General features: G+C 39.1%; 25 non-coding genes and 2 pseudogenes across 26 annotated transcripts in view; all 27 read right to left on the bottom strand.

Moving 5' to 3' along the window:
* The window catches only part of LOC146027235 (protein shisa-9B pseudogene), a 604,201-nt pseudogene that overhangs the window by 256,987 nt on the left and 335,021 nt on the right, over positions 1-12,193 (bottom strand). The window lies entirely within an intron of this gene.
* LOC146030346 (5S ribosomal RNA) lies at positions 179-297 on the bottom strand. The gene has a single exon (XR_014455845.1). It is a non-coding gene; the product is annotated as a 5S ribosomal RNA (ribosomal RNA).
* On the bottom strand, positions 643-761 carry LOC146031482 (5S ribosomal RNA). The gene has a single exon (XR_014456949.1). It is a non-coding gene; the product is annotated as a 5S ribosomal RNA (ribosomal RNA).
* On the bottom strand, positions 1,105-1,223 carry LOC146033157 (5S ribosomal RNA). Its single transcript, XR_014458567.1, has one exon. It is a non-coding gene; the product is annotated as a 5S ribosomal RNA (ribosomal RNA).
* Positions 1,569-1,687, bottom strand: LOC146029842 (5S ribosomal RNA). The gene has a single exon (XR_014455407.1). It is a non-coding gene; the product is annotated as a 5S ribosomal RNA (ribosomal RNA).
* On the bottom strand, positions 2,031-2,149 carry LOC146031205 (5S ribosomal RNA). Its single transcript, XR_014456676.1, has one exon. It is a non-coding gene; the product is annotated as a 5S ribosomal RNA (ribosomal RNA).
* On the bottom strand, positions 2,495-2,613 carry LOC146034534 (5S ribosomal RNA). Its single transcript, XR_014459938.1, has one exon. It is a non-coding gene; the product is annotated as a 5S ribosomal RNA (ribosomal RNA).
* On the bottom strand, positions 2,958-3,076 carry LOC146033308 (5S ribosomal RNA). Its single transcript, XR_014458717.1, has one exon. It is a non-coding gene; the product is annotated as a 5S ribosomal RNA (ribosomal RNA).
* LOC146034437 (5S ribosomal RNA) lies at positions 3,423-3,541 on the bottom strand. The gene has a single exon (XR_014459843.1). It is a non-coding gene; the product is annotated as a 5S ribosomal RNA (ribosomal RNA).
* Positions 3,887-4,005, bottom strand: LOC146028460 (5S ribosomal RNA; annotated as a pseudogene).
* LOC146034969 (5S ribosomal RNA) lies at positions 4,352-4,470 on the bottom strand. Its single transcript, XR_014460373.1, has one exon. It is a non-coding gene; the product is annotated as a 5S ribosomal RNA (ribosomal RNA).
* Positions 4,815-4,933, bottom strand: LOC146035067 (5S ribosomal RNA). The gene has a single exon (XR_014460471.1). It is a non-coding gene; the product is annotated as a 5S ribosomal RNA (ribosomal RNA).
* On the bottom strand, positions 5,279-5,397 carry LOC146031509 (5S ribosomal RNA). The gene has a single exon (XR_014456975.1). It is a non-coding gene; the product is annotated as a 5S ribosomal RNA (ribosomal RNA).
* Positions 5,741-5,859, bottom strand: LOC146031959 (5S ribosomal RNA). The gene has a single exon (XR_014457410.1). It is a non-coding gene; the product is annotated as a 5S ribosomal RNA (ribosomal RNA).
* On the bottom strand, positions 6,207-6,325 carry LOC146032921 (5S ribosomal RNA). The gene has a single exon (XR_014458332.1). It is a non-coding gene; the product is annotated as a 5S ribosomal RNA (ribosomal RNA).
* Positions 6,671-6,789, bottom strand: LOC146032591 (5S ribosomal RNA). The gene has a single exon (XR_014458018.1). It is a non-coding gene; the product is annotated as a 5S ribosomal RNA (ribosomal RNA).
* LOC146031232 (5S ribosomal RNA) lies at positions 7,136-7,254 on the bottom strand. Its single transcript, XR_014456704.1, has one exon. It is a non-coding gene; the product is annotated as a 5S ribosomal RNA (ribosomal RNA).
* On the bottom strand, positions 7,600-7,718 carry LOC146033502 (5S ribosomal RNA). Its single transcript, XR_014458911.1, has one exon. It is a non-coding gene; the product is annotated as a 5S ribosomal RNA (ribosomal RNA).
* LOC146034971 (5S ribosomal RNA) lies at positions 8,065-8,183 on the bottom strand. Its single transcript, XR_014460375.1, has one exon. It is a non-coding gene; the product is annotated as a 5S ribosomal RNA (ribosomal RNA).
* Positions 8,528-8,646, bottom strand: LOC146033592 (5S ribosomal RNA). The gene has a single exon (XR_014459001.1). It is a non-coding gene; the product is annotated as a 5S ribosomal RNA (ribosomal RNA).
* LOC146034469 (5S ribosomal RNA) lies at positions 8,992-9,109 on the bottom strand. Its single transcript, XR_014459875.1, has one exon. It is a non-coding gene; the product is annotated as a 5S ribosomal RNA (ribosomal RNA).
* LOC146035069 (5S ribosomal RNA) lies at positions 9,454-9,572 on the bottom strand. The gene has a single exon (XR_014460473.1). It is a non-coding gene; the product is annotated as a 5S ribosomal RNA (ribosomal RNA).
* Positions 9,918-10,036, bottom strand: LOC146031510 (5S ribosomal RNA). Its single transcript, XR_014456976.1, has one exon. It is a non-coding gene; the product is annotated as a 5S ribosomal RNA (ribosomal RNA).
* On the bottom strand, positions 10,380-10,498 carry LOC146031960 (5S ribosomal RNA). Its single transcript, XR_014457411.1, has one exon. It is a non-coding gene; the product is annotated as a 5S ribosomal RNA (ribosomal RNA).
* LOC146032922 (5S ribosomal RNA) lies at positions 10,846-10,964 on the bottom strand. Its single transcript, XR_014458333.1, has one exon. It is a non-coding gene; the product is annotated as a 5S ribosomal RNA (ribosomal RNA).
* On the bottom strand, positions 11,310-11,428 carry LOC146032592 (5S ribosomal RNA). Its single transcript, XR_014458019.1, has one exon. It is a non-coding gene; the product is annotated as a 5S ribosomal RNA (ribosomal RNA).
* On the bottom strand, positions 11,775-11,893 carry LOC146031244 (5S ribosomal RNA). Its single transcript, XR_014456715.1, has one exon. It is a non-coding gene; the product is annotated as a 5S ribosomal RNA (ribosomal RNA).

A 12,193-nucleotide genomic window follows, 5' to 3' on the forward strand; every position in this document is an offset into this window, starting at 1 on the left:
TCAACACTGTTTAACTGCCAAAAGCAGTTGGAATTGGGCCTAAACAGTGTGGTAAGTTTTTAGGTGATGGCTATTGTGTCTGTTTGACCTCTCCCAAATGTCTTTATTGGCAATAAAAATAAAAAGTTTCCAATTTAAATAGCTAGAGAATAAAAACAATTTGCCAGTAATGGTAAAAAACCTACAGCACCTGGTGTTCCCATGTGGTCTCCCACCCAAGTACTAACCAGGCCCAACACTGCTTAGCTTCCAAGATCAGACGGGATTGGGCATATCCAATGTGGTATGGCTGTAGGTGAGATGCAGGCACTTTTTTGCCCTCTTCTACTTCTTTAACAAGGTAAGTTAATAAAAAAGTTTCCTAACTGTATTGGCTTACTGAAAAAAATCATGTGTTGGTAATGTAAAAAGACCTACAGGACATAATATTAGCAGGTGGTCTCAAATTAAACTACTAAAGAGGCTCAACACTGTTTAGCTGCAAAAAGCAGTTGGAATTGGGCCTAAACAGTGTGGTAAGTTTTTAGGTGATGGCTATTGTGTCTGTTTGACCTCTCCCAAATGTCTGTATTGGCAATAAAAATAAAAAGTTTCCAATTAAAATAGCAAGAGAATAAAAACAATTTGCCAGTAATGGGAAAAAACATACAGCACCTGGTGTTCCCATGTGGTCTCCCACCCAAGTACTAACCAGGCCCAACACTGCTTAGCTTCCAAGATCAGACGAGATTGGGCGTATCCAATGTGGTATGGCTGTAGGTGAGATACCGGCACTTTTTTGCCCTCTTCTACTTCTATAACCAGGTAAGCTAATATAAAAGTTTCCTAACTGTATTGGCTTACTGAAAAAAATCATGTGTTGGTAATGTAAAAAGACCTACAGGACATAATATTAGCAGGTGGTCTCAAATTATACTACTAAAGAGGCTTAACACTGTTTAGCTGCCAAAAGCAGTTGGAATTGGGCCTAAACAGTGTGGTAAGTTTTTAGGTGATGGCTATTGTGTCTGTATGACCTCTCCCAAATGACTGTACTGGCAATAAAAAAAAAGTTTCCAATTTAAATAGCTAGAGAATAAAAACAAATTGCCAGTAATGGGAAAAAACCTACAGCACCTGGTGTTCCCATGTGGTCTCCCACCTAAGTACTAACAAGGCCCAACACTGCTTAGCTTCCAAGATCAGACGAGATTGGGCGTATCCAATGTGGTATGGCTGTAGGTGAGATACAGGCACTTTTTTGCCCTATTCTACTTCTATAACCAGGTAAGCTAATAAAAAAGTTTCCTAACTATATTGGCTTACTGAAAAAAATCATGTTTTGGTAATGTAAAAAGACCTACAGGACATAATATTAGCAGGTGGTCTCAAATTAAACTACTAAAGAGGCTCAACACTGTTTAGCTGCCAAAAGCAGTTGGAATTGGGCCTAAACAGTGTGGTAAGTTTTTAGGTGATGGCTATTGTGTCTGTTTGACCTCTCCCAAATGTCTGTATTGGCAATAAAAATAAAAAGTTTCCAATTAAAATAGCAAGAGAATAAAAACAATTTGCCAGTAATGGTAAAAAACCTACAGCACCTGGTGTTCCCATGTGGTCTCCCACCCAAGTACTAACCAGGCCCAACACTGCTTAGCTTCCAAGATCAGACGAGATTGGGCGTATCCAATGTGGTATGGCTGTAGGTGAGATACCGGCACTTTTTTGCCCTCTTCTACTTCTATAACCAGGTAAGCTAATATAAAAGTTTCCTAACTGTATTGGCTTACTGAAAAAAATCATGTGTTGGTAATGTAAAAAGACCTACAGGACATAATATTAGCAGGTGGTCTCAAATTAAACTACTAAAGAGGCTCAACACTGTTTAGCTGCCAAAAGCAGTTGGAATTGGGCCTAAACAGTGTGGTAAGTTTTTAGGTGATGGCTATTGTGTCTGTATGACCTCTCCCAAATGTCTGTACTGGCAATAAAAAAAAAGTTTCCAATTTAAATAGCTAGAGAATAAAAACAAATTGCCAGTAATGGGAAAAAACCTACAGCACCTGGTGCTCCCATGTGGTCTCCCACCTAAGTACTAACCAGGCCCAACACTGCTTAGCTTCCAAGATCAGACGAGATTGGGCGTATCCAATGTGGTATGGCTGTAGGTGAGATACAGGCACTTTTTTGCCCTCTTCTACTTCTATAACCAGGTAAGCTAATAAAAAAGTTTCCTAACTATATTGGCTTACTGAAAAAAATCATGTTTTGGTAATGTAAAAAGACCTACAGGACATAATTTTAGCAGGTGGTCTCAAATTAAACTACTAAAGAGGCTCAACAATGTTTAGCTGCCAAAAGCAGTTGGAATTGGGCCTAAACCGTGTGGTAAGTTTTTAGGTGATGGCTATTGTGTCTGTTTGACCTCTCCCAAATGTCTTTATTGGCAATAAAAATAAAAAGTTTCCAATTTAAATAGCTAGAGAATAAAAACAATTTGCCACTAATGGAAAAAAACCTACATCACCTGGGGTTCCCATGTGGTCTCCCACCCAAGTACTAACCAGGCCCAACACTGCTTAGCTTCCAAGATCAGACGAGATTGAGTGTATCCAATTTGGTATGGCTGTAGGTGACATACAGGCACTTTTTTGCACTCTTCTACTTCTATAACAAGGTAAGTTAATAAAAAACTTTCCTAACTGTATTAGCTTACTGAAAAAAATCATGTGTTGGTAATGTAAAAAGACCTACAGGACATGATATTAGCAGGTGGTCTCAAATTAATCTACTAAAAGGCTCAACACTGTTTAGCTGCCAAAAGCAGTTGGAATTGGGCCGAAACAGTGTGGTAAGTCTTTAGGTGATGGCTATTGTGTCTGTTTGACCTCTCCCAAATGTCTGTATTGGCAATAAAAAGATAAAGTTTTCAATTTAAATAGCTAGAGAATAAAAACAATTTGCCAGTAATGGTAAAAAATCTACAGCACCTGGTGTTCCCATGTGGTCTCCCACCCAAGTACTAACCAGGCCCAACACTGCTTAGCTTCCAAAATCAGACGGGATTGGGCATATCCAATGTGGTATGGCTGTAGGTGAGATGCAGGCACTTTTTTGCCCTCTTCTACTTCTTTAACAAGGTAAGTTAATAAAAAAGTTTCCTAACTGTATTGGCTTACTGAAAAAAAATCATGTGTTGGTAATGTAAAAAGACCTACAGGACATAATATTAGCAGGTGGTCTCAAATTAAACTACTAAAGAGGCTCAACACTGTTTAGCTGCCAAAAGCAGTTGGAATTGGGCCTAAACAGTGTTGTAAGTTTTTAGGTGATGGCTATTGTGTCTGTTTGACCTCTCCCAAATGTCTGTATTGGCAATAAAAATAAAAAGTTTCCAATTAAAATAGCAAGAGAATAAAAACAATTTGCCAGTAATGGGAAAAAACCTACAGCACCTGGTGTTCCCATGTGGTCTCCCACCCAAGTACTAACCAGGCCCAACACTGCTTAGCTTCTAAGATCAGATGATATTGGGCGTATCCAATGTGGTATGGCTGTAGGTGAGATACTGGCACTTTTTTGCCCTCTTCTACTTCTATAACCAGGTAAGCTAATGAAAAAGGTTCCTAACTGTATTGGCTTACTGATAAAAATCATGTGTTGGTAATGTAAAAAGACCTACAGGTCATGATATTAGCAGATGGTCTCAAATCAAACTACTAAAGAGGCTCAACACTGTTTAGCTGCCAAAAGCAGTTGGAATTGTGCCTAAACAGTGTGGTAAGGTTTTAGGTGATGGCTATTGTGTCTGTTTGACCTCTCCCAAATGTCTGTATTGGCAATAAAAATAAAAAGTTTCCAATTAAAATAGCAAGAGAATAAAAACAATTTGCCAGTAATGGGAAAAAACCTACAGCACATGGTGTTCCTATGTGGTCTCCCACCCAAGAACTAACAAGGCCCAACACTGCTTAGCTTCCAAGATCAGACGAGATTGGGCGTATCCAATGTGGTATGGCTGTAGGTGAGATACCAGCACTTTTTTGCCCTCTTCTACTTCTATAACCAGGTAAGCTAATATAAAAGTTTCCTAACTGTATTGGCTTACTGAAAAAAATCATGTGTTGGTAATGTAAAAAGACCTACAGGACATAATTTTAGCAGGTGGTCTCAAATTGAAATACTAAAGAGGCTCAACACTGTTTAGCTGATAAAAAAAAATTGGAATTGGGCCTAAACAGTGTGGTAAGTCTTTAGGTGATGGCTATTGTGTCTGTTTGACCTCTCCCAAATGTCTGTATTGGCAATAAAAAGAAAAAGTTTCCAATTTAAATAGCTAGAGAATAAAAACAATTTGCCAGTAATGGGAAAAAACCTACAGCACCTGGTGTTCCCATGTGGTCTACCACCCAAGTACTAACCAGGCCCAACACTGTTTAGCTTCCAAGATCAGACGAGATTGGGCGTATCCAATGATGTATGGCTGTAGGTGAGATACAGGCACTTTTTTGCCCTCTTCTACTTCTATAACCAGGTAAGCTAATAAAAAAGTTTCCTAACTGTATTGGCTTACTGAAAAAAATCATGTGTTGGTAATGTAAAAAGACCTACAGGACATAATATTAGCAGGTGGTCTCAAATTAATCTACTAAAAGGCTCAACACTGTTTAGCTGCCAAAAGCAGTTGGAATTGGGCCGAAACAGTGTGGTAAGTCTTTAGGTGATGGCTATTGTGTCTGTTTGACCTCTCCCAAATGTCTGTATTGGCAATAAAAAGATAAAGTTTTCAATTTAAATAGCTAGAGAATAAAAACAATTTGCCAGTAATGGTAAAAAACCTACAGCACCTGGTGTTCCCATGTGGTCTCCCACCCAAGTACTAACCAGGCCCAACACTGCTTAGCTTCCAAGATCAGACAGGATTGGGCATATCCAATGTGATATGTCTGTAGGTGAGATGCAGGCACTTTTTTGCCCTCTTCTACTTCTATAACAAGGAAAGTTAATAAAAAAGTTTCCTAACTGTATTGGCTTACTGAAAAAAATCATGTGTTGGTAAAGTAAAAAGACCTATAGGACATAATATTAGTAGGGGGTCTCAAATTAAACTACTAAAGAGGCTCAACACTGTTTAGCTGCCAAAAGCAGTTGGAATTGGGCCTAAACAGTGTGGTAAGTTTTTAGGTGATGGCTATTGTGTCTGTTTGACCTCTCCCAAATGTCTGTATTGGCAATAAAAATAAAACGTTTCCAATTAAAATAGCAAGAGAATAAAAACAATTTGCCAGTAATGGGAAAAAACCTACAGCACCTGGTGTTCCCATGTGGTCTCCCACCCAAATACTAACCAGGCCCAACACTGCTTAGCTTCCAAGATCAGACGAGATTGGGCGTATCCAATGTGGTATGGCTGTAGGTGAGATACAGGCCCTTTTTGGCCCTCTTCTACTTCTATAACCAGGTAAGCTAATAAAAAAGTTTCCTAACTGTATTGGCTTACTGAAAAAAATCATGTGTTGGTAATGTAAAAAGACCTACAGGACATAATATTAGCAGGTGGTCTCAAATTAATCTATTAAAGGCTCAACACTGTTTAGCTGCCAAAAGCAGTTGTAATTGGGCCGAAAAAGTGTGGTAAGTCTTTAGGTGATGGCTATTGTGTCTGTTTGACCTCTCCCAAATGTCTGTATTGGCAATAAAAAGATAAAGTTTTCAATTTAAATAGCTAGAGAATAAAAACAATTTGCCAGTAATGGTAAAAAACCTACAGCATCTGGTGTTCCCATGTGGTCTCCCACCCAAGTACTAACCAGGCCCAACACTGCTTAGCTTCCAAGATCAGATGGGATTGGGCATATCCAATGTGGTATGGCTGTAGGTGAGATGCAGGCACTTTTTTGCCCTCTTCTACTTCTATAACAAGGTAAGTTAATAAAAAAGTTTCCTAACTGTATTGGCTTACTGAAAAAAATCATGTGTTGGTAATGTAAAAAGACCTATAGGACAAGATATTAGCAGGTGGTCTCAAATTAAACTACTAAAGAGGCTCAACACTGTTTTGCTGCCAAAAGCAGTTGGAATTGGGCCTAAACAGTGTGGTAAGTTTTTAGGTGATGGCTATTGTGTCTGTTTGACCTCTCCCCAAAATGTCTGTATTGGCAATAAAAATAAAAAGTTTCCAATTAAAATAGCAAGAGAATAAAAACAATTTGCCAGTAATGGGAAAAAACCTACAGCATCTGGTGTTCTCATGTGGTCTCCCACCCAAGTACTAACCAGGCCCAACACTGCTTAGCTTCCAAGATCAGACGAGATTGGGCGTATCCAATGTGGTATGGCTGTAGGTGAGATACCGGCACTTTTTTGACCTCTTCTACTTCTATAACCAGGTAAGCTAATAAAAAAGGTTAATAACTGTATTGGCTTACTGAAAAAAATCATGTGTTGGTAATGCAAAAAGACCTACAGGTCATGATATTAGCAGGTGGTCTCAAATTAAACTACTAAAGAGGCTCAACACTGTTTAGCTGCCAAAAGCAGTTGGAATTGGGCCTAAACAGTGTGGTAAGTTTTTAGGTGATGGCTATTGTGTCTGTTTGACCTCTCCCAAATGTCTGTATTGGCAATAAAAATAAAAAGTTTCCAATTAAAATAGCAAGAGAATGAAAACAATTTGCCAGTAATGGGAAAAAACCTACAGCACCTGTTGTTCCCATGTGGTCTCCCACCCAAGTACTAACCAGGCCCAACACTGCTTAGCTTCCAAGATCAGACGAGATTGGGCGTATCCAATGTGGTGTGGCTGTAGGTGAGATGCAGGCACTTTTTTGCCCTCTTCTACTTCTATAACCAGGTAAGCTAATAAAAAAGTTTCCTAACTGTATTGGCTTACTGAAAAAAATCATGTGTTGGTAATGTAAAAAGACCTACAGGACATAATATTAGCAGGTGGTCTCAAATTAAACTATTAAAGAGGCTCAACACTGTTTAGCTGCCAAAAGCAGTTGGAATTGGGCCTAAACAGTGTGGTAAGTTTTTAGGTGATGGCTATTGTGTCTGTTTGACCTCTCCCAAATGTCTGTATTGGCAATAAAAATAAAAAGTTTCCAATTAAAATAGCAAGAGAATAAAAACAATTTGCCAGTAATGGGGAAAAAACCTACAGCACCTGGTGTTCCCATGTGGTCTCCCACCCAAGTACTAACCAGGCCCAACACTGCTTAGCTTCCAAGATCAGATGAGATTGGGCGTATCCAATGTGGTATGGCTGTAGGTGAGATACCGGCACTTTTTTGCCCTCTTCTACTTCCATAACCAGGTAAGCTAATGAAAAAGGTTCCTAACTGTATTGGCTTACTGATAAAAATCATGTGTTGGTAATGTAAAAAGACCTACAGGTCATGATATTAGCAGATGGTCTCAAATTAAACTACTAAAGAGGCTCAACACTGTTTAGCTGCCAAAAGCAGTTGGAATTGTGCCTAAACAGTGTGGTAAGGTTTTAGGTGATGGCTATTGTGTCTGTTTGACCTCTCCCAAATGTCTGTATTGGCAATAAAAATAAAAAGTTTCCAATTAAAATAGCAAGAGAATAAAAACAATTTGCCAGTAATGGGAAAAAACCTACAGCACATGGTGTTCCTATGTGGTCTCCCACCCAAGTACTAACCAGGCCCAACACTGCTTAGCTTCCAAGATCAGACGAGATTGGGCGTATCCAATGTGGTATGGCTGTAGGTGAGATACCAGCACTTTTTCGCCCTCTTCTACTTCTATAACCAGGTAAGCTAATATAAAAGTTTCCTAACTGTATTGGCTTACTGAAAAAAATCATGTGTTGGTAATGTAAAAAGACCTACAGGACATAATATTAGCAGGTGGTCTCAAATTGAAATACTAAAGAGGCTCAACACTGTTTAGCTGCCAAAAGCAGTTGGAATTGGGCCTAAACAGTGTGGTAAGTCTTTAGGTGATGGCTATTGTGTCTGTTTGACCTCTCCCAAATGTCTGTATTGGCAATAAAAAGAAAAAGTTTCCAATTTAAATAGCTAGAGAATAAAAACAATTTGCCAGTAATGGGAAAAAAACCTACAGCACCTGGTGTTCCCATGTGGTCTACCACCCAAGTACTAACCAGGCCCAACACTGTTTAGCTTCCAAGATCAGACGAGATTGGGCGTATCCAATGATGTATGGCTGTAGGTGAGATACAGGCACTTTTTTGCCCTCTTCTACTTCTATAACCAGGTAAGCTAATAAAAAAGTTTCCTAACTGTATTGGCTTACTGAAAAAAATCATGTGTTGGTAATGTAAAAAGACCTACATAACATAATATTAGCAGGTGGTCTCAAATTAATCTACTAAAAGGCTCAACACTGTTTAGCTGCCAAAAGCAGTTGGAATTGGGCCGAAACAGTGTGGTAAGTCTTTAGGTGATGGCTATTGTGTCTGTTTGACCTCTCCCAAATGTCTGTATTGGCAATAAAAAGATAAAGTTTTCAATTTAAATAGCTAGAGAATAAAAACAATTTGCCAGTAATGGTAAAAAACCTACAGCACCTGGTGTTCCCATGTGGTCTCCCACCCAAGTACTAACCAGGCCCAACACTGCTTAGCTTCCAAGATCAGACGGGATTGGGCATATCCAATGTGATATGTCTGTAGGTGAGATGCAGGCACTTTTTTGCCCTCTTCTACTTCTATAACAAGGTAAGTTAATAAAAAAGTTTCCTAACTGTATTGGCTTACTGAAAAAAATCATGTGTTGGTAAAGTAAAAAGACCTATAGGACATAATATTAGTAGGGGGTCTCAAATTAAACTACTAAAGAGGCTCAACACTGTTTAGCTGCCAAAAGCAGTTGGAATTGGGCCTAAACAGTGTGGTAAGTTTTTAGGTGATGGCTATTGTGTCTGTTTGACCTCTCCCAAATGTCTGTATTGGCAATAAAAATAAAACGTTTCCAATTAAAATAGCAAGAGAATAAAAACAATTTGCCAGTAATGGGAAAAAACCTACAGCACCTGGTGTTCCCATGTGGTCTCCCACCCAAGTACTAACCAGGCCCAACACTGCTTAGCTTCAAGATCAGACGAGATTGGGCGTATCCAATGTGGTATGGCTGTAGGTGAGATACAGGCCCTTTTTGGCCCTCTTCTACTTCTATAACCAGGTAAGCTAATAAAAAAGTTTCCTAACTGTATTGGCTTACTGAAAAAAATCATGTGTTGGTAATGTAAAAAGACCTACAGGACATAATATTAGCAGGTGGTCTCAAATTAATCTACTAAAAGGCTCAACACTGTTTAGCTGCCAAAAGCAGTTGGAATTGGGCCGAAACAGTGTGGTAAGTCTTTAGGTGATGGCTATTGTGTCTGTTTGACCTCTCCCAAATGTCTGTATTGGCAATAAAAAGATAAAGTTTTCAATTTAAATAGCTAGAGAATAAAAACAATTTGCCAGTAATGGTAAAAAACCTACAGCACCTGGTGTTCCCATGTGGTCTCCCACCCAAGTACTAACCAGGCCCAACACTGCTTAGCTTCCAAGATCAGACAGGATTGGGCATATCCAATGTGATATGTCTGTAGGTGAGATGCAGGCACTTTTTTGCCCTCTTCTACTTCTATAACAAGGAAAGTTAATAAAAAAGTTTCCTAACTGTATTGGCTTACTGAAAAAAATCATGTGTTGGTAAAGTAAAAAGACCTATAGGACATAATATTAGTAGGGGGTCTCAAATTAAACTACTAAAGAGGCTCAACACTGTTTAGCTGCCAAAAGCAGTTGGAATTGGGCCTAAACAGTGTGGTAAGTTTTTAGGTGATGGCTATTGTGTCTGTTTGACCTCTCCCAAATGTCTGTATTGGCAATAAAAATAAAACGTTTCCAATTAAAATAGCAAGAGAATAAAAACAATTTGCCAGTAATGGGAAAAAACCTACAGCACCTGGTGTTCCCATGTGGTCTCCCACCCAAATACTAACCAGGCCCAACACTGCTTAGCTTCCAAGATCAGACGAGATTGGGCGTATCCAATGTGGTATGGCTGTAGGTGAGATACAGGCCCTTTTTGGCCCTCTTCTACTTCTATAACCAGGTAAGCTAATAAAAAAGTTTCCTAACTGTATTGGCTTACTGAAAAAAATCATGTGTTGGTAATGTAAAAAGACCTACAGGACATAATATTAGCAGGTGGTCTCAAATTAATCTATTAAAGGCTCAACACTGTTTAGCTGCCAAAAGCAGTTGTAATTGGGCCGAAAAAGTGTGGTAAGTCTTTAGGTGATGGCTATTGTGTCTGTTTGACCTCTCCCAAATGTCTGTATTGGCAATAAAAAGATAAAGTTTTCAATTTAAATAGCTAGAGAATAAAAACAATTTGCCAGTAATGGTAAAAAACCTACAGCATCTGGTGTTCCCATGTGGTCTCCCACCCAAGTACTAACCAGGCCCAACACTGCTTAGCTTCCAAGATCAGATGGGATTGGGCATATCCAATGTGGTATGGCTGTAGGTGAGATGCAGGCACTTTTTTGCCCTCTTCTACTTCTATAACAAGGTAAGTTAATAAAAAAGTTTCCTAACTGTATTGGCTTACTGAAAAAAATCATGTGTTGGTAATGTAAAAAGACCTATAGGACAAGATATTAGCAGGTGGTCTCAAATTAAACTACTAAAGAGGCTCAACACTGTTTTGCTGCCAAAAGCAGTTGGAATTGGGCCTAAACAGTGTGGTAAGTTTTTAGGTGATGGCTATTGTGTCTGTTTGACCTCTCCCCAAAATGTCTGTATTGGCAATAAAAATAAAAAGTTTCCAATTAAAATAGCAAGAGAATAAAAACAATTTGCCAGTAATGGGAAAAAACCTACAGCATCTGGTGTTCTCATGTGGTCTCCCACCCAAGTACTAACCAGGCCCAACACTGCTTAGCTTCCAAGATCAGACGAGATTGGGCGTATCCAATGTGGTATGGCTGTAGGTGAGATACCGGCACTTTTTTGACCTCTTCTACTTCTATAACCAGGTAAGCTAATAAAAAAGGTTAATAACTGTATTGGCTTACTGAAAAAAATCATGTGTTGGTAATGCAAAAAGACCTACAGGTCATGATATTAGCAGGTGGTCTCAAATTAAACTACTAAAGAGGCTCAACACTGTTTAGCTGCCAAAAGCAGTTGGAATTGGGCCTAAACAGTGTGGTAAGTTTTTAGGTGATGGCTATTGTGTCTGTTTGACCTCTCCCAAATGTCTGTATTGGCAATAAAAATAAAAAGTTTCCAATTAAAATAGCAAGAGAATGAAAACAATTTGCCAGTAATGGGAAAAAACCTACAGCACCTGTTGTTCCCATGTGGTCTCCCACCCAAGTACTAACCAGGCCCAACACTGCTTAGCTTCCAAGATCAGACGAGATTGGGCGTATCCAATGTGGTGTGGCTGTAGGTGAGATGCAGGCACTTTTTTGCCCTCTTCTACTTCTATAACCAGGTAAGCTAATAAAAAAGTTTCCTAACTGTATTGGCTTACTGAAAAAAATCATGTGTTGGTAATGTAAAAAGACCTACAGGACATAATATTAGCAGGTGGTCTCAAATTAAACTATTAAAGAGGCTCAACACTGTTTAGCTGCCAAAAGCAGTTGGAATTGGGCCTAAACAGTGTGGTAAGTTTTTAGGTGATGGCTATTGTGTCTGTTTGACCTCTCCCAAATGTCTGTATTGGCAATAAAAATAAAAAGTTTCCAATTAAAATAGCAAGAGAATAAAAACAATTTGCCAGTAATGGGGAAAAAACCTACAGCACCTGGTGTTCCCATGTGGTCTCCCACCCAAGTACTAACCAGGCCCAACACTGCTTAGCTTCCAAGATCAGATGAGATTGGGCGTATCCAATGTGGTATGGCTGTAGGTGAGATACCGGCACTTTTTTGCCCTCTTCTACTTCCATAACCAGGTAAGCTAATGAAAAAGGTTCCTAACTGTATTGGCTTACTGATAAAAATCATGTGTTGGTAATGTAAAAAGACCTACAGGTCATGATATTAGCAGATGGTCTCAAATTAAACTACTAAAGAGGCTCAACACTGTTTAGCTGCCAAAAGCAGTTGGAATTGTGCCTAAACAGTGTGGTAAGGTTTTAGGTGATGGCTATTGTGTCTGTTTGACCTCTCCCAAATGTCTGTATTGGCAATAAAAATAAAAAGTTTCCAA

Source organism: Crinia signifera, chromosome 8 (assembly GCF_055691185.1).
Source record: "Crinia signifera chromosome 8, ASM5569118v1, whole genome shotgun sequence".
In the NCBI taxonomy this organism is placed as follows: domain Eukaryota; kingdom Metazoa; phylum Chordata; class Amphibia; order Anura; family Myobatrachidae; genus Crinia; species Crinia signifera.